Raw genomic sequence first — 25,833 nt, forward strand, 5'->3', positions numbered from 1 at the left:
GGTGGACGCGGAGGATAGGTCTCAAGGGCATATGAAAAAATGGTCTGAAAGGCCTGAAATGATCCATTGTAGCTAAAAGGCAAGACTAGATAGGGAATGCCTTTATCCATAGTGTGAGGTATCAAGCCACACACCCAGCAGTCTGTAGTATTAACTACCAGTTGGTGTTGATGCAAGAGCTGTACAAATGTATTGTTAATAAATTCTGAGCGTCGAGCTTGTTCGTGTTCAGGAAATGAGTGAAAAGAATGCATAGAAGAAACCGTAGAAGTAGTAGGATCAAGGGAAGGTACTGTAGTTACTGGCATAAAAATCAAATGTACACCAAAGACGATTCCACCCACCAACGTTATCAAAACAATTAAAAATGTAACTGCACATTGCATTAGAAAGCATTTGCTGTGAAGTATTCTGTACAGTCTATTTCTACGAACATAAATTACATTTTCTTGTAGCAGCTCAGGAAGCTCCATCTTCTACGACCGTTCGCGACCACTGATGATGTGTACGTAGATGAAAATGCCTCTATCAGCCCTGGGAGTTCCCAGAACTAACAGAAAGATCAACCTTGTGTCTGACCCCCGCAGATTCAACTAGGCACACAGCCACGACCCTACGGCTACCCAGACGGCAAGGCAATTTTAAAACAAAAAGAAACAATACAAAGTATTTAGCAAACTTCCTGGCTGGAGGCAATGTATAGCAAATTCAAATCTGAAAATAGGCAGTTTCCTGCTTTATTTGTCCATATTGCGAGGTCGCAAGTTGTATCTCAGTTTTGCAGGAGCTGTCTGATCTGGAAACAATGTATTTTCAACTGACGTTGCAATGTTCACGTTCGCAGATGGCAAATGTTCTTTTGGTGCAGATGGCAAATGTTCAGGGTTCAAAAGAGCAGTTTCAGGAGGAGAGTCAGAATTTGGTGAATCAGTGATTAGTTTTGCATCGCTGAAAGGTATGAACCTGGGGACTTGTTCGGTTTCAGAGGTACCGATTCCTTTCTTTACCCAGTTATCGTAAGGAAGTGGCAGAGGCACACGTTTGACATGTGTCGTATGGATCCAGTTTTTCCTTCCGGCCACACGAATAGCAGTTCTCGTTGCTAGCAGGACTTGGAAAGGGCCAATGAATCTGGGCTGAAGATTTTTTGTTCTTGCAAAATTTTTGATGACCACCTGATCACCCGGTTTCAGCTGATGGCCTGGACTCTCCGGTGGCTTTGGCAATGCATCGAAAACCTGTTGGTGAATAAGACTCAATTTAGCAGTCAAGTCGAAAAGGTAATCAATTAACATTGGGTATTCCAGCTGCTTAAATTCTTTTGGTCTAGGTACCCCCCAAACATTTGCAGGACGGCCAAAAACTATTTCATAAGGACTAAGCCCTACTCTAGAATGTACAGTTGCTCTTGTTGATAGCAAAGCCAAAGGCAATGCGTCTGGCCAGGACAAACCCGTGGACGCTTGTATCTTAGCAAGTTTCAGCTTAAGGGTGCCATTGTAACCCTCGACTAAACCCGCGGACTGGGGATGATTCGCACTATGAAACTTCTGTCTAATCCCTAGGCCGGCACACACACTCTGCATAACTTTCCCTACGAACTCACTTCCGTTATCTGACCATACAATCCGTGGCATTCCGTATCTGGGGAAGTATTCTTTAAGAAGAATTTTGGCAGTGGATAAGGCAGTATTGTCCTTCAGTGGGTATGCTTCGATCCATCTGGAGAAAGCACAAACTACCACTAGGACGTATTTCAGATTATTGCAACGATCCATATGAATGAAGTCTAGCTGGATCACTTCAAAGGGGCAGGAAGGAGGAGTGAAGTGACCTGCAGGTGTGGGGATTCCCTTGCCAGGATTATGCATCAAGCATACCATACAATTTCTCACCACTCTCTCTGCACACTTACTAATCCCATCATTCTTCCAGCCCGGAGCCAACATCTTACAAATCCCTTTTGAACTGATGTGCGCTGTTCCATGTGCCATCGTTACTACTGCAAGCACATACGCATCAGGCAACATCCAGCGCTGTTGTTCCGACAAATCAATCCAACACCCACTCGGGTCCAATTTACCCGTGCTCTCTTTCCATGCAAGTTTTTCCTCCTCGGTCGCCTCTTTCTGAATTTCTTTCACGCTTTCCACTGTGTCTTCACACATTCCAGACTCAGAAATCCATCTTGCAGACGTTGCAACATACATTCTACTCATCATATTTCTAGCTGTCTGTTTTGCAGTCTCATCAGCAAAAGCATTCCCACGACCAACATCATCCGTGATTGCTTTATGAGCACTGCATTTCATAATCGCAACTTCAGCCGGTAAGGTTAGAGATTCCAACAAGTCATTAACTAGTTGACCATGTTGAATCTTAGTCCCATGGGACGTAATGAAACCTCTCTCTTTCCACAAACGGCCAAAACTATGGGCCACGCCGAATGCGTACTGACTATCTGTGAACACATTCACTCTCTTTCCCTTAGCTAAAACGCACGCTCTTGTTAGCGCGATCAATTCTGCAGCCTGGGCAGAATTCTGACTCACTCTTGCAGTTTCCACAATCGTACTCAAAGTCGTTACTGCATAAGCAGCAGTCACATCACCATTCTCCAATTTGAAGCAAGACCCGTCAACATACAACGTGCCATCTGGATCTGATAACGGAGTGTCTTTTAGATCGATTCGTCCTTTTGTTTCTTCCTCAGTTTTGAAACAACAGTCGTGTGGTTCGGAATCACTCGACTCTTGGCTAGTCGGCAACAATGTTGCTGGATTCAATACATTGCATCTCTTGATCTGAATATGACTAGCTAATAGTGTCAGTTCATAACCTGATAATCTAGCACTGGTAAGGTGTTGCGTCTTGGTTCGGTTCATGAGTGTATCCACAGCATGAGGAACCATAACTACTAGCATGTTGTTCATTACTAAACCAGCAGATTGTCGAATGGAAGCTGCAGCTGCGGCTGTAGATCTCAAGCAACTAGGCAATGCTCTAGCTACTGGATCTAATGTTGATGAAAAATACGCACAAGGGCGTTGTTTATCACCAAATTTCTGCGTCAAAACACTCAATGCACAACCTTCTCTCTCGTGGACATAGAGCGTGAATGGCTTACTGTAGTCGGGTGTACCCAATACAGGTGCTGAACATAGTGCATTTCGCAATTCAGAAAAACTCTGCTGACATTCAGCAGACCATGGCACCGGACTCGGAACACCTTTTCCAGTCAAGGCTACCAATGGTTTTGCTAGAAGAGAAAAATTCGGGATCCATTGCCTACAATATGAGGTAATACCTAAAAAGGCACGTACTTCTCTCTGCGTGCTAGGAACATTCATCTGTGTAATTGCTTTTATTCTCTCTGGGGTCAACTTCCTTCCCTCCTTTGACAAGAGATGACCTAGGTAGGTCACTTCTTGGCAGCAGTATTGCATTTTTGAAGGTGACACCTTGTGATTCAAATCTGACAAGTGATGCAATAAAGAAATCGTAGCTGTTTTGCAAGTTTCCTTGTCATCAGCAGCCACTAGAAGATCATCGACATATTGTACTAAAGCAGAACCACGAGGAAGTACGAAGGAATCTAACTGGCTTTTTAATGCTTGACTGTAAATGGATGGGCTTTCACAATAACCTTGTGGAGCGCGTTTAAATCTGAAGCTTCGTCCTCCTAGAGAGAAACCGAAGATATCTCTGCTTTCCTCGGCTATCGGAATGCTGAAAAAGGCATTTTTCAAGTCGACAACCGAAAACCATGCTGCTGTAGCAGGAATCAACGTTAACAATGCAGTAATGTCTGGAACCACAGGAAACTGTGGGATCACAATTTTATTAACCTCTCTAAGATCAATTACGAACCTATATACTGGAGGCTTTGTTGGGTCAGTTCGTTTCAAAATAGGCAGTACAGGACTATTACAGACATTTCCTCTAGTCTCTTCTACAACATCTTTCTTGATCAGGTCTTGTACTATCAGTAGGAGCGCACGCTCACCTTCACTAGAGATTCTATATTGCGGAATTCGTGGAAGTTTGACATTTGCTTTCAAAGTTACTACATAGGGTGGAATTTCCAAGAGACCTACATCATTAGGACCAGTCGCCCAAAGAGTATCAGGGAGTGAACGCAGCTCTGGTGGGAGCGCATCCATCGACAAGTACATCGGGGAAGTTATTCTTTTACCCAACGTAAGCTGTACTCCCGCTGGAGAACAGTACAATGTCGCGTACAGGCGTTTTAACAAGTCTAAACCAAGCAGATTCTCGTTACAACCTGTCGTCAAAATCAAGGGTGCTTTCAATTGACGGGGTCCAACTGAAATAGACAAAGGACCAGAAACAGGGTTATGAACAGGGGCGCCCGAAAAACCTACTGAAACGTTTGTTGAGCCAGACAAAGGTGCGCCAGGGAGTTTCGCATGTATGATAGAACTTTTTGCTGCACCAGTATCCAACAGAAACGGTTCGACTATACCTGATGTTGCTACTGCGACATAAGGCCCACTCTGATCTACTGGTACTGATACTACTCCCTCTCTTTGTCCATGGCTGTCCTAGTACTCGCTTTGCTGACCTTCCTCACTAGCTTCATAATAGTCTTCCACATGATATTGTGGAGACCTATTCTGTTGGGCAGATTGTCCATTTCGCTGGTCGAAATAATTAGAGGGGCGATCACTTGTCTGTGGAGGCATAGCACCTCGTCCTCGACCTCTAGAGTTTTGCATAGAACTACCACGACCTCTCTGAGCTGCCGCAGCATTATTTTGTGCCCGAACTGGACACTCATTTTTGTAATGACCTTCTACTTTGCAATAAGCACATTGATTCCATTGGTATTGTGGTCTTTGAAAATTATATTCCGTTCTTTGATATGACCCTTGCTGCATATTCGTCTGATTCGTGCGAGGCGGATAAGCTTGCTGTAAAAGTACTTTAGTTTTTAAATCTTTCGTCTTTTTATCTGATTTTTCCTTTTCTTCTTTATCCCTATTTTCATAGTACTGGGCAGTCGCAAGTATTTGCGCAGTCGTAGAGACAGCCCACGCACTTTCAGAATTCTTTAATTTACCACTAAGTTCTGGCAACAGATTGTGCACAAATTTATCAACAAATAATCTCTGGCCTCCTTCTGTGCTCATATCCTGACCACTATGATCCACAAAAGTCTCTTCAAATCTTGTGAAGAAGTCTGAGACGCTTTCGTCTTTCTTTTGTTTGCACGCGGACAATTTGTCCCAGTTAACGCGCAATGCTGGCATCCAGGTTTTCATTAAATCGATTATTCTACCAGGCAAATTAGCAATTAGGGGTTCTGGTTTGGAACCACCTATTTGTTGACCATCCGCTGCAATTATAGCTGCCCAGTCACCACCTAGGGCAACTGGATGATTCTCTTTACGAATTTTAGCCCAAATTGGTTGCGGTACTACATTACCAAATAGCAGATCTATGTCAGCAAGATTCAATACACAAGCGTCAACTGTTTGAGCCAACTCTTTGTAGTACCCTGCAGGATTTTTACGCGGATCTGGCAAGGCCTGTTTCACTGCTAATACTTCAGCTCGCTTCCATGGAATATGTATCCATACTCTCTGGAATTGGGCCGGAGCGGCTGCAATACCAAGGTTTGCGTTAGCTTGCACAGCTTCACGCCAAATTGGTGGAACCTCTCTCATTGGGTATTGACGATTTTGTTTCGTACTGCGTTTCCCTAACTCTCTTGGTGAACGAAGGGATGAGTCGGTTCTATAACTTAGAACCAGTTCCATCGCTTCTTTTATATTTTGTCCAACTATCATACCTGCAGCAAACTCTTTCTGAACATTAATTAATTCTTCTAGATTTGATTCAGGGTCATCCTCTTCCAATTCCTCACGTAGAAGGAAACACATTTCATCGAACACATATCGTTGTGTCGGTTCATTCCATTGCATAAATGTATCTAATACATCTTGTACATTATATCTTCCAACTTTCGAAACCCATCTAAGAGCAGTGGAATCTAGTATTCCTCTTTCTTCAGTACTGGGAAGCTGGCTACGTCTCTGCACAGAGTCAGAGGTAGGAGTCTTAATCAGAGTTTTATAGAAGGGAGATAGAATATTAGAGACAGAATCGGTGATTCTCCGACGAACAGAAAGCGGAGTCATAATATTAGCAGAAGCAGTAAATAGAGTAGCAGTTGGAACAGATAGATTAGGAACAGTAGGAGTAGCAGGCAAAATAGCTTGTGAAGTAGCAGGTGTGAGCGACACAGGCATAGGTAAAGAAGCCGGCAACCCTAGAAGAGGGGTTGTCGAAGGAACATTAATATTGACCACAGGAGGTACAGGAACTTGATTCAGGGGAGCGGGAACAGGGACACCAGGTTGTCCAGCAACCGGTAATTGAACATTCGGTATAGGTGGAGCCGTAGCACCCTGTGCATACGGTGGGGGTGATCGTAACAAGTAAGACAACAGGGGATCCTTTTCAGGGTCCTCTACTATCTTAGCTGTACTCGATGGCAAAGCAGGATAGCACTTGTCTATTGCTAAATTACGCTCTCTATCGGCCACCTCCATCGCTTTTTCAGATTCGTTGAGTTGCAGCTGCCTAGCAGACTGTTCTAAAGTCAACTCTTGCTCTTTCTGTTCTTTCTTCAACTTTTTAATTTCTCTCTGTTTAGATTCTTTTCGCCAATAACGAAAAGAATCAAACATTGCCGGCCGGGCTTTCTTCTTAAACAACCTTCTTTCTAGATTATCGAGAACTTCAGGTTCAAAACTACCATGTAGTGGCCAACTAAGGACACCATCTTTCTCTGTGAAGCGGATCCATACCTCATTATAAGAGATAGGGCCCACACCAAATTTGCAATATAGATCATAAAGGGGAGTTCCAATCGGAGGAACCAAACACGAGTCCTCCAACTGGGAATCACTGTTGCAACTAAAACAAGACAACATACAATTTTTCCGACTTACCATTTTATAATCCGGAACACAAAACAAACAAGACACAAACAGAAAAGATGCGCACTCGAACCAAGAACTTAGGCCTACCAGAACTGACAAATGTATCGATACCTGAACTGAACAGAATGATTATCGTAACCAGAATAACCAGTGATAATCTTACAGAACTGAACTGAACTGAGAACTAAAAGGATTATCCAAACAGGAGCAACCCTCACAAAATACTTAACTGAGGTACTGAAGACGTCACCAAGGAGAAACCCGTCACGTCTCGCCGTACTGAGGACTGCACCTCGGGTCCAAGACAGGGCGACGGTCAAGGCAACGGACCACTGCAGCCGTCTGAACGGGAACCCTCGTGGAAGAGGACGTCGGGGCCACTTTTGCGATATGCCGGGATCGATGAAGTGGGGCGCCTCCCTCTGAAATCTTCACACGAAGCTCCTCGAACTCTTCAGGCTTTTGGACCGGTACCGAATGACGTCGCCCCACGTTGGGCGCCAATTGGAGTTCTGGACTTTTTGGTTCCGTCCAGAGGTGTCAGGGACAACACCCGAAGACCCCGGAGTTCAACCTGTCTCGGTGCACAAACAAACAGAAACACGGGCTTCTCGATGGTGGCGTCAAAGACCAAAGGTTTATTACTGCAGGGACACAGAAGTCACAGAAACTGCACACGGGCAGTGTCTAGGAGCCTGTTCGATTTGTACAAAGAGGGTTGCTCCTTATATACTAAATATTGGGCTTCAGGCAAATTCTTTACATGTTACCACAGTTCTAAACATTCGTGTCTTAAACAATAAATATTTGGCGTTGCACAGGAATCGTCAACAGTATCTGATGTCAAAACATTACGAATGAGGGGTTCCCACTAGTCCATCATAATCCCATGTCAATTCTTCATTCAAGACCCGGACCGCCTCATCGTAAATTTCGTTACCTCCCCCTAATAAAGGCCCAGAAGGAAAGGAGCAGAGCCAGGTGCAGAAGATAGAAAGACAGGATAAGAAATGTTTGTGGGTCGTAAATGGGCACGGTTACCAGCTTCGGCCGCCTAATCATGATCAGGCCAACGAACACAAGAACCAGTATAGCAGGACTGGCCTCAGGCTGGGGAGGCAGCTCTTGCCGAGTCATGCTGCCACAGCGTTGCTGGCCTAAGGTGCACGTGTCACTAGCAAGGTGAATCGCCGGTTAAGGCCTACGTGTCCTTAAATAAAAAGAGGTCATTGCGTGTCCATTGACTATGTGAGGGCAAGGAATACAAAATGGCTTCCGTGTTCTAAGATGGATGCCATGGGTAAATCACAAATGTGTTGGTAACAGGAGTGCTCTTGCTCGTAGCATAGCGAAAACACCAGGATATACTAAATGGATCATTTGCGGTTCACTGATACCGAAATTATGTATTTACGACAATGTTTACAAACACGAGTAAAATCGTCACGGAACCTCAGATGAGTCTCGCCGAGGCGTTCTGGATACGCTGGAGTCTCTTCTGGAGCTTGGCGGTGGTTCACTTGTGGACATAATGGGATAAGTGAATTGAAATGGTTTCAGCTAAAGCACAATTTGTGTTTAGCGAGCATGAAGATATGTATGGGTTTAGCACACGATATCACTAGCACACACTCCATGCTTCCAAACAGATTGTAACCTGATTAGACAATGGATGCATACAATTAACTTAGCTTAAAACATGTGGCGGTCTTAGAAGCACAATGATAAAAGCTTGAATTACATTTACCACAAATACACATGCATTTAAGAACAGAAGAATGCTTTGTTTGGTAAGCATTTTTGGAAGTGCAATGACAAATGAGTATAGGATTAGATCAGAGTTTGCGGTTATGGGGTCACAGGTTATACATCAGTGTCCCTGTGCAGAGGATCAGTGTTTTGATGCCTGGGTGCTCTATATCACAACGTGTTGTGCTCCCTGAGTGTTCTCAATTCTGTATGATGTGTATCAATAATCAGAAGTAAAATTTCGTGATGCTTTAATGCTCTATACCCATATGCAGAGAAATAATTAATTAATTGAGATGTGCAGAATTATGATGACTGAGTGTTCCATATGACTGTACAGTTGCACAGTGTTGGAATGCATGTGTCTTCTATATCATTGTATGGATGAGCAGTTTTGCTATGCATGCATGTTCTATATCAATGTATAAACGTACAGTGACGTGATGCCTGAGTGTTCCAAATGGCTGTAAAGGTGTCCAGTGTCGTGATAGCTGAGTGCTCTACATTAATGTACACATATAGAGTGTTGTGACGGGTGAGAGCTGTATATCACTGTATAGCTCTAAAATGTTATGATGCTTCGGTGCTCTGTACCGAGGTACCGATGTACAGTGTTGTGAGACACAGTGTTCAGTATCCCTGGGCTGATGTACATTTAGATAATGTCTCAGTGTTTAAGCCCCTTGTACTAATGTGCAATAATGTGATGCCTGAGTGTCCTATATTAGCCCACAGATATGCATGTGTGATGCCGGGTGACTTATGGCACTGTAAAGGTGTACGGTGTTGTGGTGTATTGGTGTTTTATTTCACTCGGGTTGAACAATAGAAGGAGTATCCCCAAAGGACTAAATAGATGGTCCTATATGGGACAAGAGAAAATGGAGAAATAACAAAAGAAAAATATTCTTTTGTTAAAAGACCCCTCACTCACCAACCTGGTTGGTGACATACTTCATCATCGGGGTCCCACCCGGACAGCCGAGTGCCATCCGGGTGTGCTTCGACACCTGGCTACAGTGGAGCGGGTTTTTTTGTGAGTGAAGTGCAAAAAAGTGATGTTAAAAATTGTCCAAGTATAACTTCCTGAAAAGGATTTTTATTCTGAAGATACTGAACAATATTAAAAATATGCAATAAGATACTTCAGTTGGCTTCAATGACCGGCTGTATCTATGTGAAATGTGGAATAGTGGTCTATATGTTTCAACCTGCGATGGGATCTAACAGGTTTTCTTCAGGACCAAGTGTGTGGAAACTGGGCGGTATACACAATCTAACGTGTACCCAACTCTCGAGTCCAAAAAGACCTCACTGTAAACTTACAGTAGGTGTCCTCACAGCCTGGATTAGGCGAGGAAAAACAGTGAAACCTGTGGAAGAAAATACAATAATCACAAACAAACAAATTACGTGCCTGTCACGTAGTGTAGTTTCTCAGTAAGCAACATTCTCCATACGAATCCCTTTATGCTGAATAAAATCACCCAGTTTGTGCATACTAAATGGTGGTCTAAAATGTTGACATTTGCCAGCATAGATTCGCCTGTGTTTCAATATCTCACGCACTCACAAATTCACGCTGATCAATAATAGTGAGAAAGTGGGTGCGAAATAGTATTTTAAGTCACTCTGACACTAAATTTGAGAGAGTGACTAACGGTGCTCACATCAATTTGTGTGAACGTTGTTCATGCATGCATTGTAAACTTAATATGGCATCATAAAACAATGCTATGGGAGAGGTAAAAACAAGGACTGTGGGTGGAATCTTATTCAGAATTGTTGTTTCATGTGCTTCACGGGGTTAAAAAGGGGAGGCTTAGTCTTCACAAGACTGATTCTGAAAAAGAGAAAAGCCCGTGAGCCGAGATGGGCTGGGACACAAGTCGTAAGGCCGACTGTGGAGCACAGCGTGATCGTATACCGTAGGTATTGACGGTGACGCTGTCATCCGAACTTACAGTTTTGTAGACAGTGAAAGGCCGTTGTGCCTAAATGCCTTCCGACGAGGACTGCCGACAGTACAGTTTAGAAGGTCAGTTGGTTCCGGGTGTGGGCGGGGCCACGGGTCACGTGGCTGGAGTGATGTGTTGGTAACCAAGGAAACACAGGAAGCCAAGAGTGTGGTGTCCCGGTAGGCTCAAAAAAGTGGAGGCACGGATTGGATGGGAAGCGGAGTGACCGTTATCCCTTGCAGAAGAGCTCTGAAAAGGAAAGGAAACTTGACGGGATGTAAACTGATGTCCCGTATGACTATTTGATGGCTGAAAGGGGTGTCCATTCTCTCGAGGTGGGAGATTGAACCAGGAAAAAATACAATGTATCCATAAAGCAATAAATTCAAGAAAACACTATAATGGGGGGAAACACAATAATAGGGGGCCCCCCATCCTGTGTGTATATTTGTAGACGGGGTTAATGTCTATATCACGGTGAAATTCAATGTGATAGCATCGACTGGTGAAATACTGATTGGAGTGGTGTATTTATAAGAGCGTAACGGCATTGGCCCATCATGTTTGGACAGTAGAAAAGGGAAAGGGGGAAAGAAGGTATAGATCATAAGTGTGTCCCTTTTCATAAGTCAATGGTCATCTCTGGAGGACTGAACCCCAAGGAATATTATCATTCAGGCCAGATATGTGCGTGGATAACCTGTAAATCCAGCGTTGCTCTTTTTCAAAGAGCTGTTTGTGTATGTTGGTCCCTATCTGCACCTGCTCAATGACAGTCCATTCCATATCATTGGTAGTGTGGTTCATTGCTAGAAAGTGGTCTATCGATTTGGTCGCACTTTTTTTGCATCGGATAGTGCTGCGATGTTCGCAGATCCTGAGTTTGACTTTTCTGCTTGTCATGCCCACGTATGATTTGTTGCATGGGCATTTGATAAGACAGACAACATTGGGGCTATTGCATTTGGTGTGTGCTAGTTGATTCCCAGTTCTTCCGGGCTCCAAGCACAGGGTTTTGGTATTGCTGGTTAGGTGGCAGACGCTGCAGTCTCCACAACGAAAGTGGCCCTTCACATCTGGGAGTTCCCAGGTCCTTGTGATTGACTGATGTCCCTGACCCATCCTGTGAATAGAGAGAGGGGCCACTCGACAGATCCCGGAGGGAGAGGAGTTTCGATGGCCCTCCAGCCGTCCCCGGACGCCTGGTATCGATCGCCCTCCGGCCTCCCTGGGCGCTGGCTCCACCCCCCTGCTGGGTGTCTGGACACCTTCGTCCCGGCCCCTCTGACCCCCAGGCGCGAGAGTCCGGACTTCAAAGACCTCCAGACCTATATCTGGGCCAGCCCTGGATCAGGTCTTCAGTTGTATCCTGGACTGGAAGCCCTGCGGACGCTGTCACGGCCGCCACCAGACGAACTCCTCCTTCCTGTAACCTGAACCATCTGAGAGCCTGCTGGCGCTGCCGCGGCCTACCTTGCTGAACCATCTGAGAGCCTGCTGGCGCTGCCGCGGCCTACCTTGCTGAACCAACTGAGAGCCTGCTGGCGCTGCCGCGGCCTACCTTGCTGAACCATCTGAGAGCCTGCTGGCGCTGCCGCAGCTACTTTGCTGAACCATCTGAGAGCCTGCTGGCGCTGCCGCAGCCTACCTTTCTGAACCATCTGAGAGCCTGCTGGCGCTGCCGCGGCCTACCTTGCTGAACCATCTTGTTAGCCTGCTGGCGCTGCCGCGGCTCGAACCGCTCGGAACCCCCCAGCTCGAGGATTGAGAGCTGTGCGTAGGGTATCCCTTCCTCCGCCCAGAGTAAGACAGTCCCGCTACCTTACCCCCCTTTACGAGACTTTCCAGATCCCTCGATATGCTTGTACATACTGCCAAGAGCCACCCACCGTTTACTACTTATAAAGTTTGAGAACTTGACCTCCTGTGTGGTGTCCGTTTGTAGTGTTGTGATTACTCTGCTGTACGATCCTAGGAGAGGACCCCCATTCAGGAGGCCTCTCGGTAAACGCTCGGCTACTTCTCGACGGAGGGGTGGACCTAGGGGTGGTCAGTCAGACATCTTCTGTCTCCCCCGGGTCGCCTTTCTAACACCAACACATCATGCCAGCCACGTGACCCATAGCCCCGCCCACACCCGGAACCAACTGCCCTTCTTAACTGTACCATCGGCAGTCCTCAACGGCTCCGGGGTTCGTCGGAAGGCATTTAGGCACATCGGCCTTTCACTGTCTACAAAGCTGTAAGTTTTTGCTATAGCCGATTATTGCAATTCGGAACACAGCGTTACCGTCAACACCTACGGTAGATGATCATGCTGTGCTCCACAGTCGGCCTTAGGACTCGTGTCCCAGCCCACCTCGGCTCACGGGCTTTTCTCTTTTTCAGAATCAGTCTTGTGAAGACTAAGCCTCCCCTTTTTAACCCCGTGAAGCACATGAAACGACAATTCTGAGTAGGATTCTACCCACAGTCCTTGTTTTTACCGCTCCCATAGCATTGTTTTATGATGCCATATTAAGTTTACAATGCATGCATGAACAACGTTCACACGAATTGATGTGAGCGACGTTAGTCACTCTCAAATTTCGTGTCAGAGTGACTTAAAATACTATTTCGCACCCACTTTCTCACTATTATTGATCAGTGTGAATTTCTGAGTGTGTGAGATATTGAAACACAGGCGAATCTAGCTTGTAATCTGGAGTTTCACAACTTTAATCCTTGCATACTAAGAACACAAATGCTGGCAAATGTCAACATTTTAGACCACCATTTAGTATGCACAAACTGGGTGATTTTATTCAGCATAAAGGGATTCGCATGGAGAATTTTGCTTACTGAGATACTACACTACGTTACAGGCACGTAATTTGTTTGTTTGTGATTATTGTATTTTCTTCCACAGGTTTCACTGTTTTTCCTCACCTAATCCAGGCTGTGAGGACACCTACTGTAAGTTTACATTGAGGTATTTTTGGACTCGAGGGTTGGGTGCACGTTAGTGTGTGTATACCGCCCAGTTTCCACACACTTGGTCCTGAAGAAAACCTGGTAGATCCCATCGCAGGTTGAAACATGTAGACCTCTATTCCACATTTTACATAGATACAGCCGGTCATTGAAGCCAACTGAAGTATCTTATTGCATATTTTTAATATAGTCCAGTAGCTTCAGAATAAAAATCCTTTTCACAAAGTTATACTTGGACAATTTTTAACATCACTTTTTTGCACTGCACTCACAAAAAACCCGCTCCACTGTAGCCAGGTGTCAAAGCACACCTGGATGGCACTCGGCTGTCGAGGTGGGACCCGGATGATGAAGCATGTCACCAACCAGGTTGGTGAGTGAGGGGTCTTTTAACAAAAGAATATTTTTCTTTTATTTCTCCATTTTCTCTTGTCCCATTTAGGACCATCTATTTGGTCCTTTTGGGATACTCCTTCTGTTGTGTATCTTAATTAAGGTCCAGGGGACCAGGAGTAACTCCTTCCACCTCTGTGGAAAATCTTTTACTCTCCTTTTGTGTTACTACATTTTATTTCTCTCACCAAATGTACAGTATTGTGATGCTTCAGTTATCTATGTCGCTCTACAGATGTGCATTGTTGTGATACCTGAACTTTACACATCTCTGTACAGATAAGCACAGTTGTGATGCCTGAGTTATCTGTGTCACTATACAGAAGCACATTGTTGTGATGTCTGAGTTGTCTCCATTACTGCACATATATGCAGTGTTGTGATGCCTGAGTTTTCCACATCACTGTACAGATATGCAGTGTTGTGATGCCTGAGTTCTCCACATCACTGTAAAGATATGCAGAGTTGTGATGCCTGAGTTCCCTATGGCACTGTACAGATGTGCAGCGTTGCAATGACTGAATTCCCTTCATCACTGTACTGTTGTGCAGTGTTGCGATGCCTGAGTTCCCTTTATCACTGTACTGTTAAGCAGTGTTGCAATGCCTGAGATCCCTTTACATGTGCACAGATGTGCTGTATTGCGATGTCCGAGTTCAATTTATCACTGTTTTGTTGTGCTGTGTTGCAATGCCTGAGTTCCCTTTATCTCTGTATTGCAGTGCAGTGTTGCAACTCCTGAGTTCCCTTAATCACTGTACTGTTAAGCAGTGGTGCAATGCCTGAGATCCCTTTATCTGTGCACAGACGAGCTGTATTGTGATGCCTGAGTTCCATCTATCACTGTATTGTTGTGCAGTGTTGAGATGCCTGAGTTCCCTTTATCACTGTACTGTTGTGAAGTATTGTGATACCTGACTTCCCTTTATCACTGTACTGTTGTGCAGTGTTGTGAGGCGTGAGTTCCCTTTATCACTGTACTGTTGGGCAGTGTTGCGATGCCTGAGTTCCCTTTATCACTGGTGTGCAGTATTGTGATACCTGAGTTTCCTTTATCACTGTACTGTTGTGCAGTGTTGCGATGCCTGAGTTCCCTTTATCACTGTACTGTTAAGCAGTGTTGCAATGCCTGAGATCCCTTTACATGTGCACAGATGTGCTGTATTGCAATGTCCGAGTTCAATTTATCACTGTTTTGTTGTGCAGTGTTGCAATGCCTGAGTTCCCTTTATCTCTGTATTGCAGTGCAGTGTTGCAACGCCTGAGTTCCCTTAATCACTGTACTGTTAAGCAGTGTTGCAATGCCTGAGATCCCTTTATCTGTGCACAGACGAGCTGTATTATGATGCCTGAGTTCCATCTATCACTGTATTGTTGTGCAGTGTTGAGATGCCTGAGTTTCCTTTATCACTGTACTGTTGTGCAGTATTGTGATACCTGACTTCCCTTTATCACTGTACTGTTGTCCAGTGTTGTGAGGCGTGAGTTCCCTTTATCACTGTACTGTTGGGCAGTGTTCCGATGCCTGAGTTCCCTTAATCACTGTACTGTTAAGCAATGCTGCAAGGCCTGAGATCCCTTTGTCTGTGCACAGATGTGCTGTATTGCGATGCCTGAGTTCCATTTATCACTGTACTGTTGTGCAGTGTTGTGATGTCGGAGTTCCCTTTATAACTGTATTGTTGTGCAGTGTTGCGATGCCTGAGTTTCCGTTAACACTGTACTGTTGTGCAGTGTTGCGATGCCTGAGTTCCCTTAATCACTGAACTGTTAAGCAGTGTTGTAATGCGTGAGATCCCATTATCTGTGCACAGGTGTGCTGTATTGCAATGCCTGCGTTCCATTTATCACTGTATTGTTGTGCAGTGTTGCGATGACTGGGTTCCCTCTATCTGTGCACAGATGTGCTGTATTGCAATGCCTGAGTTCAATTTATCACTGTATTGTTGTGCAGTGTTGCGAAGCCCTAATTCCCTTAAGCACTGTACTGTTAAGTAGTGTTGCAATGCCTGAGATCCCTTCATATGTGCACAGATGTCCTGTATTGCAATGCCTGAGTTCCATTTATCACTGTACTGTTGTGCAGTGTTGCGATGCCTGAGTTCCCTTAATCACTGAACTGTTAGGCAGTGTTGCAATGCCTGAGATCTCTTTATGTGTGCGCAGATGTGCTGTATTGCAATGCCTGAGTTCCATTTATCACTGTATTGTTGTGCAGTGTTTTGATGCCTGAGTTTCCTTTATCGGTTCACAGATGTGCTGTATTGCGATGCCTGAGTTCCATTTATCACTGTACTGTTGTGCAGTGTTGTGATGTCGGAGTTCCCTTTATAACTGTATTGTTGTGCAGTGTTGCGATGCCTGAGTTTCCGTTAACACTGTACTGTTGTGCAGTGTTGCGATGCCTGAGTTCCCTTAATCACTGAACTGTTAAGCAGTGTTGTAATGCGTGAGATCCCATTATCTGTGCACAGGTGTGCTGTATTGCAATGCCTGCGTTCCATTTATCACTGTATTGTTGTGCAGTGTTGCGATGACTGGGTTCCCTCTATCTGTGCACAGATGTGCTGTATTGCAATGCCTGAGTTCAATTTATCACTGTATTGTTGTGCAGTGTTGCGAAGCCTTAATTCCCTTAAGCACTGTACTGTTAAGTAGTGTTGCAATGCCTGAGATCCCTTCATATGTGCACAGATGTCCTGTATTGCAATGCCTGAGTTTCCTTTATCACTGTACTGTTGTGCAGTGCTGTGATGCCTGAGTTCCCTTAATCACTGTACTGTTAAGCAGTGTTGCAATGCCTGAGATCCCTTTATCTGTGCACAGATGTCCTGTATTGCAATGACTGAGTTCCATTTTTCACTGTATTGTTGTACAGTGCTGCGATGCCTGAGTTCCCTTTATCACTGTACTGTTGTGCCGTATAGTGATAGATGAGTTCCTTTTATCACTGTACTGTTGTGCAGTGTTGCAATAACTGAGTTCCCTTTATCACTGTACTGTTGTGCAGTGTTACGATGCCTGAGTTCCCGTTATCACTGTACTGTTGTGCAGTATTGTGATACCTGAGTTCCCTTTATCACAGTACTGTTGAGCAGTGTTGCGATACCTGAGTTCCTTTTATCACTGTACTGTTGTGCAGTGTTGTGATGCCTGAGTTCCCTTAATCACTGTACTGTTAAGCAGTGTTGCAATGCCTAAGATCCCTTTATCTGTGCACAGATATGCAGTATTGCGATGCCTGAGTTCCATTTATCACTGTACTGTTGTGCAGTGTTGTGATGCCTGAGTTCCCTTTATCACTCTACTGTTGTGCAGTGTTGTGATGCCTGAGTTCCCTTTATCTGTGCACAGATGTGCTGTATTGCAATGCCTGAGTTTCCCTAATCACTGTACTGTTAAGCAGAATTGCAATGGCTGAGATCCCTTTATCTGTGCACAGATGTCCTGTATTGCAATGCCTAAGTTCCCTTTATCACTGTACTGTTGTGCATTATTGTGATAGCTGAGTTCCTTTTATCACTGTACTGTTGTGCAGTGTTGCAATGCCTGAGTTTCCCTAATCACTGTACTGTTAAGCAGAATTGCAATGGCTGAGATCCCTTTATCTGTGCACAGATGTCCTGTATTGCAATGCCTAAGTTCCCTTTATCACTGTACTGTTGTGCATTATTGTGATAGCTGAGTTTCTTTTATCACTGTACTGTTGTGCAGTGTTGCAATGCCTGAGTTTCCCTAATCACTGTACTGTTAAGTAGAATGGCAATGGCTGAGATCCCTTTATCTGTGCACAGATGTCCTGTATTGCAATGCCTAAGTTCCCTTTATCACTGTACTGTTGTGCATTATTGTGATAGCTGAGTTCCTTTTATCACTGTACTGTCATGCATTGTTGCGATACCCGAGTTCCCTTTATCACTGTACTATTGTGCAGAGTTGTGATGCCTGAGTTCCTTTAATCACTGTACTGTTAAGCGGTGTTGCAATGCCCTGTAATCCCTTTATCTGTGCACAGATGTCCTGTATTGCAAAGCCTAAGTTCCATTGTTCACTGTATTGTTGTGCAGTGTTGCGATGCCTGAGTTCCCTTTATCACTGTACTGTTGTGCAGTGTTACGATAGATGAGTTCCCTTTATCACTGTACTGTTGTGCAGTGTTGTGATGCCTGAGTTCCCTTTATCACTGTACTGTTGTGCAGTGTTACGATAGATGAGTTCCCTTTATCACTGTACTGTTGTGCAGTGTTGTGATGCCTGAGTTCCCTTTATCACTGTACTGTTGTGCAGTGTTACGATAGATGAGTTCCCTTTATCACTGTACTGTTGTGCAGTATTGTGATGCCTGAGTTCCCTTTATCACTGTACTGGTGTGCAGTGTTGCGATGCCTGAGTTCGGCTTTATCACTGGTGTGCAGTATTGTGATACCTGAGTTCCCTTTATCACTGTACTGTTGTACAGTGTTGCGATACCTGACTTCCCTTTTTCACTGTACTGTTGTGCAGTGTTGCAGTGCCTGAGTTCCCTTAACCCCTCCCACGCTTATGACGGAACCGCTCCATCACGCCCCTCGGGTGGGCTGTGCTGGTAACGGAGCGGGTCCGTCATGGCCCGCTCACCGCGCGGTGCTGATTTCGTGCCTGCGTGGCGCGTTCCATAGAGCGGGCGGGGCCATGACGGAACCGCTCCGTCACAGGCACAGCCCACCCGAGGGGCGTGATGGAGCGGTTCTGTCATAAGCGTCGGAGCACCGCGTGGCCCCCCCACCGCCTTAGCGCTGCGGCGGAATTGCCGCCACAGAGAAAGGGTTAATCACTGTACTGTTGTGCAGTGTTGCAGTGCCTGAGTTCCCTTAATCACTGTACTGTTAAGCAGTGTTGCAATGCCTAAGATCCCTTTATCTGTGCACAGATGTGCGGTATTGCGATGTCTGAGTTCCGTCGGGAAGATTAAGCAAGCTATTGCCCAGAGTCACATGGTGCTGGGCTAACCTGCCGCCGGAGCCGGGGATCGAACCGTGGTCCCCAGATTCCAGCGTCAGTCGCCCTGGCCGCAGCGCCACACCTCTTCCTCGCAGTGTTGCGATGCCTGAGTTCCAGTTATCACTGCATTATTGTGCAGTGTTGCGATGCCTGAGTTCCATTTATCACTGTATTATTGTGCAGTGTTGTGATGCCTGAGTTCCATTTATCACTGCATTATTGTGCAGTGTTGCGATGCCTGAGTTCCATTTATCACTGTATTATTGTGCAGTGTTGCGATGCCTGAGTTCCATTTATCACTGCATTATTGTGTAGTGTTGTGATGCCTGAGATTCCTTCTTTAGTGCACAGATATGCAGTTTTGTGTTTCATGAGTTCTCCATAACACTGTACAGATGTGCAGTGCTAGTACTTTCAGCTGAAGCTGTACATGAGTACCCTCAGACCCACAGCTGGCTCGTGAGGAAATGCTCACGCATCACTTCCTCATCATCATCAAGGCTGTTTGCTTCACCTAAGGAAAGGCAGGTCTGGGGTAAGTGTTCCCCCTCTCCCTCTCCCCAGCCCCTCTGGGCTCTGTAGCAGGCATCACATCCCAGTCTTTCTGAGGTCGTGGGGTGGGAAGGAAACACCAAGGTCCCAGCTCTGGGAATTTAGCAGCCAAGAGGTTCTGGTGCAAGAGTTCGGACTCGGAGGTGCAGTTATGAATAGTGCAGCAGGTGCAGTAGCACCAGGACCTGATGTGTGTGGGGCTCGCAGCACTGCTACCATAGCTGTTGATAAACTGTCAAACCAAGAGATGGTAGGACCATCATTGTCCTAGCTTGAACTATGGCTGTGCAATGCTTAGTAAGCAGCTGCATGGCATATATTGTTTGTTAATAATGGCATTTGAGGAGGTCTGGACTGATTTTAATTTTTCTGTTACAAGTGCTTAAACAGACCCTGGCTTGCCTGTAAAGGCGCTATGTTTGATATCTGTGTATGATATATATGTGTCTGTACATAAAGTGATGATGCAGACGGCACTTACAGCTAGAGTCCACGACTTTGATGCAGTAATAGAACCCTGGGGGGCAGTTGATGGCATTGTTGCACGAAGGACGGATAAATGCTCCAGCGCAGTAGTAACACCTCAAGGAATGTGCTGTAAAACAAACAAAAAGATGGATTAACAAGGGGTTCCCAGCACATCCTCTGACTCTCTCTTTATACTGTGCACTATGAGAACAGGTGTGATGTCATCATTCTGCCCCAGCATGGTATGTATGAGTAGAGCAATGTACATCGTGGCCTGTTGCAATTGCATGCTCACTTCCTTCTCCATCACTTTGTGACTGCTGTGATCTGGTTTTAACCAGAGCCTGCTCTTACCAACTTGATCTTGTTTTAGTAAACAAACAATGACAAATTCAATGCATCTGGCATAGAACTGAAAATGCTACTTTATTGATTGGAAAGTGAATGTGTATGTGTGCTTATGTGCGAGTGTGTGGGTGTGTTTATATGTGTGTGCTTAGGTTCGAGTGTGTATGTGTGTTTGTGTGTGTGTGTGTTTATGTGTGAGTGTGTGTGTGTGTTTAGATGTGAGTGTGTGTGTGTATTTAGTTGTGAGTGTGTAGGTGTGTTTGTGTGTGTGTGTATGTTTATGTGCGAGTGTATGTGTGTGCTTATGTGTGAGTGTGTGGGTGTGTTCATGTGTGTGTGTGTGTTTAGGTGTGAGTGTGTGGTTGTCTTTATATGTGTGTGTTTAGATATGTGTGTGTGTGTGTTTGTGTGTGTGTTTATGTGCGAGTGTGTGTGTTTAGGTGTGAGCGTGTGTGTGTATTTAGGTGTGAGTGTGTAGGTGTGTTTATGTGTAAGTGTGTGTGCACAAGTGTGCATGTGTGTGTGTGTATGTGTGTGGACGTGGATGTGTGATTGGGTCAGTGGGTAATTATTAGAATAAGTTGATGGTTGGAAGAGGAATGATCGAGACTGGATGTGCACATAGATGGATGAATTCACAATTCACTGTTGCAGATATTAGCTCTGTTCTCTGAAGGAAACCACAGAAACTTTGGAAAGTCATTGGGGACCACCAAACGCAAAGCTGCTGCATAGCAATACACAGGTGCCCCTAGGGCAGAGGTCAGTAACTCTGAATGCATAGATGTCTGACTTGAAGGAACGTGTACTAAGGGCACAATGACCTGTGTACTAAGGGTACAATAACCTGTGTACTAAGGGTACAATGACCTGTGTACTAAGGACACAATGACCTGTATACTGAGGGTGTAACAACCTGTGTACTAAGGGTGCAATGAGCTGTGTACAAAAGGCACAATGACCTGTGTATTAAGGAAGCAATGACCTGTATACTGAGTTCACAATAACCTGTGTACTAATGGCACAATGACCTGTATGCTAAGGGCACAATGACCTGTGAGCTAAAAGAGCAATGACCTGTGTACTAAGGAAGGAATGACCTGTGTACTAAAGGCGCAATGACCTGTGTTCTACAGGCATGATGATCTGGGTACTAAGGGCATGATGACCTGTTTACAGTGGCTACAGTGTTCTGTGCACGTATGGCACAATTAACTGTGTACTTAGAGCACAATGACCTGTGTAGTAAGGACACTATTACCTGTGTGCTAAGGGCACAATGACCTGTGTCCTAAGGACACAATGGCCTGTGTGCTACGGGCACAATGACCTGTTTCCTTAGGGACAATGACATGTGCACTTAGGGCACAATGACCTGTGTGGTAAGGACACAATGGCCTGTGTGCTAAGGGCACAATGACCTGTGTGGTAAGGACTAAATGGCCTATGTGCTCGGGGCATAATGACCTGTGTGGTAAGAGCACAACAACCTGAGTAGTAGGGGCACAAAGACCTGTGTGGTAAGGGCACAATGGCCTGTGTACTAAGGAAGCAATGACCTGTGTACTGAGGGCACAATGACCTGTGTACTAAGGGCACAATGGTCTGTGTACTAAGGGGACACTTATCTGTGTACTAAGGAAGCAATGACCTGTGTACTAAGGGCACATTGGTCGGTGACTAAGTGCACTATGACCTGTGTATTAAGAGTACAATGATCTGTGTACTTGGGAACAATGATCTGTGTACTAAGGAAGCAATAAGCTGTGTACTAAGGGCCTGGTGAAAAGGTGTACTAAGGGTACAATGACCTGTGTACTAAGAGTACAATGATCTGTGTACTAAGGGAACAATTATCTGTGTACTAAGGGAACAATGAGCTGTGTACTAAGGGCATGATGACCTGTTTGCTAAGAGCACAACATCCTGAGTAGTAGGGGCACAATGACCTGTGTGTTAAAGGCACAATGCCCTGTGTACTAAGGGCACCATACCCTCTGTACTAAGGGCACAATGGCCTGTGTACTTAGGGCCAGTAACCTGTGTACTAATGGTGAGACACCCTGTGTACTAAGGGCACACTGTTGTGTGTACTTAGGGCACAATAACCTGTGTACTAAGGGCACAATGCCCTGTGTATAAAGGGCACAATTACATTTGTACTAAGGTTACAATGACCTCTGTAATAAAGGCACCATTGCCTGTGTATTATGGGCACAATAATCTGTGTGCTAAGGGTACAATGACCTGTGTACTAAGGGCACAATGGTCTGTGTACTAAGGGGACACTTATCTGTGTACTAAGGAAGCAATGACCTGTGTACTAAGGGCACATTGGTCGGTGACGAAGTGCACTATGACCTGTGTATTAAGAGTACAATGATCTGTGTACTTGGGAACAATGATCTGTGTACTAAGGAAGCAATAAGCTGTGTACTAAGGGCCTGGTGAAAAGGTGTACTAAGGGTACAATGACCTGTGTACTAAGAGTACAATGACCTGTGTACTAAGGGAACAATTATCTGTGTACTAAGGGAACAATGAGCTGTGTACTAAGGGCATGATGACCTGTTTGCTAAGAGCACAACATCCTGAGTAGTAGGGGCACAATGACCTGTGTGTTAAAGGCACAATGCCCTGTGTACTAAGGGCACCATACCCTCTGTACTAAGGGCACAATGGCCTGTGTACTTAGGGCCAGTAACCTGTGTACTAATGGTGAGACACCCTGTGTACTAAGGGCACACTGTTGTGTGTACTTAGGGCACAATAACCTGTGTACTAAGGGCACAATGCCCTGTGTATAAAGGGCACAATTACATTTGTACTAAGGTTACAATGACCTCTGTAATAAAGGCACCATTGCCTGTGTATTATGGGCACAATAATCTGTGTGCTAAGGGTACAATGACCTGTGTACTAAGGGTGTGATGACTGTCTACTAAGAGCACAATGATCTCTGAAATAAGAACACACTGACCTCTGCACTAAGGGCAAAATCGCCTGTGTACTAAGGGCAAAATGACCTGTGTACTAAGAGTACAATTACCTGTGTACTAAGGATGCAATGACCTGTTTACTAAGGGCACAATGGCCTATGTGCTAAGGGCACAAACGCCTGTGTACTAAGGACACAATGACCTCTGTACTAAGGGCACAATGGCATGTGTACTAAGGGCACACTGATCTGTGTACTAAGGGTAGGATTACCTCTTTGTTAAGAGCACAATTACCTGTGTGCTAAGGGTGCAATGACCTGTGTACTAAGGGCACAATGGCCTGTGTGCTAAGGGCACAATGGCCTATGTACTAAGTTCACAATGACCTGTGTGCTAAGGGTGTAATGGCTGTCTACTAGAAGCACAATGAACTGTGTAGTAAGGGTACAATGACCTCTGTACTAAGGGCACAATGACCTGTGTATTAAGGGGACAATGTCTAGTGTTCTAAGGGCACAATGTCCCTATACCAATGGCAGGCTGACCTGTGTACTGAAGGCAAGATAACCTGTGTGGTAGGGGCCTGATGATCTGTGTACTAAAGGAATGATGCCCTGTGTACTAAGTGCATGATGTCCTGTATACTGAGGGCAGGATGACCTGTGTAATACGGGCATGATGACCTGTGTACTGAGGGCATGATGACCTGAATACAAAGGGCACATTGACCTGTGTCTTAAAGGCATGATGACCTGAGTTCTACGGGCACAATGACCTCTGTACTAAGGGTACAAGGGCCTGTGTACTAAGGGCACAATGACATGTGTACTAAGGGGACAATGCCCTGTTTACTAAGGGCACAAGGACCTGAATACTAAGGGCAAAATGACCTGTGTACTCAGGTCACACGCTTGCGTGTACTTAGGGCACAATGACCTGTGTACTAAGGGCACACTGACATGTATAATAAGTGTACACTGTCGTGTGTACTTAGAGCACAATGACTTGTGTACTAAGGGCAATGTGACCTGTGTCGTAAGGACATGATGACATGTGTAACAATGGAAGTATGACCAGTATAGTAATGGATATGATGACCTGTGTACTAAGTGCACCTTGACTTGTGTACTAAAGGCACAATGGCCTGGGTACTAATGGGCATGATGACCTGTGTATTAAGGGCACAATTACCTGTGTACTAAAGTTACTCCTGTACTGAGGGCGTGATAACCTCCGTACTTTGGGCTTAAGGATAGGTGTACTCAAGGCGTGATGACCTGTGTGATAAGGGCATGATGACATGTGTACTAAGGGCCTGATGACCTTTGTACTAAAGGTTCAATGACCTGTGTATTAAGGGCCAATGAGCTGTGCATCAAGGGCATGATGACCTGTGACCTAAGAGCACAACAACCTGAGTAGTAGGGGCACACCGACCTCTGTGTTAAAGGCAGAATTACCTGTGTATTAAGGAAGCAATGACCTGTGTACTAAGGGTGAGATGACGTGTACTAAGGGCACAATGGCCTGTGTACTAAGGGCACAATGACTGTCTACTAAGAGCACAATGACCAATGTACTAAGGGCACAATGGCATATGTCCTAAGGAAGCAATGACCTGTGTACTAAGGGTGAGATGACCTGTGTACTAAGGGAACAATCACATGTGTACTAAGGGCATAATGCCCAGGTTACTAAAGGCACAATGATCTGTGTGCTAAGGCTGCAATGACTGTCTACTAAGAGCTCAATGATCTGTGTACTAAGGGCATGATGACCTCTGTACTAAGAGCAAAATGATCCGTGTACTAAGGGCACAATGACCTGTGTACTGAAGGCAAGATAACCTGTGTGCTAAGGGCACAATGACCTATGCACTAAGGGCAGGCTGACCTGTATACTGAAGCCAAGATAATCTGTGTACTAAGGGCCCAATGACCTGTGTATTAAAGGCACAATGACCTGTGTACTGAAGACAAGATAAGCTGTGTGCTAGGGGCCCGATGACCTATGTACTAAACGCACAATGACCAGTGTACAAAGGGCACAATGACCTGTGTACTAAGGGCACAATGACCTGTGTACTAATGGCACAATGACCTGTGTACTAGGGGCACAATGACCTGTGTACTAAGGAAGCAATGACCTGTGTACTAAGGGTGAGATTACCTGTGTACTAAGGGCACAATCGCCTGTGTACTAAGGGCACAATGACCTGTGTACTAAGAGCACAATGACCTGTGTAATAAGGGCATGATGTCCTGTCGGCTGTCCTGGCGGGGGTCGGCGAGTGGCTTCAGGCAGGCGGCAGTGTTTGTCCAGGCTATCCTCTATTCCAGCCGCCGGACCCGCGCGAGTGCTGGTAGGCGGAGCGGACGAAGCTGGCTGGGAGCAAGCCAGGGAGAGCGGAGGTCACGTGGGGGGGGTCATGGCACCGAAAATAACCGGCAGCACAAAGGCTACGATGGACAAAAAGAAGGCTGGGAAGGATGGAGCAGCACT

At 45.4% G+C, this 25,833-nt stretch overlaps 1 long non-coding RNA gene across 1 annotated transcript in view; it reads right to left on the reverse strand.

Moving 5' to 3' along the window:
• LOC144826918 (uncharacterized) overlaps positions 1-25,833 on the reverse strand; it is a 69,480-nt gene that overhangs the window by 34,881 nt on the left and 8,766 nt on the right. The window contains exon 2 of the long non-coding RNA XR_013609970.1: positions 20,058-20,171. This is a non-coding gene — a long non-coding RNA (uncharacterized LOC144826918). The remainder of the gene's footprint in view (positions 1-20,057; positions 20,172-25,833) is intronic.

The sequence above is a fragment of the Lissotriton helveticus genome, chromosome 4_1, assembly GCF_964261635.1.
Source record: "Lissotriton helveticus chromosome 4_1, aLisHel1.1, whole genome shotgun sequence".
In the NCBI taxonomy this organism is placed as follows: Eukaryota; Metazoa; Chordata; class Amphibia; order Caudata; family Salamandridae; genus Lissotriton; species Lissotriton helveticus.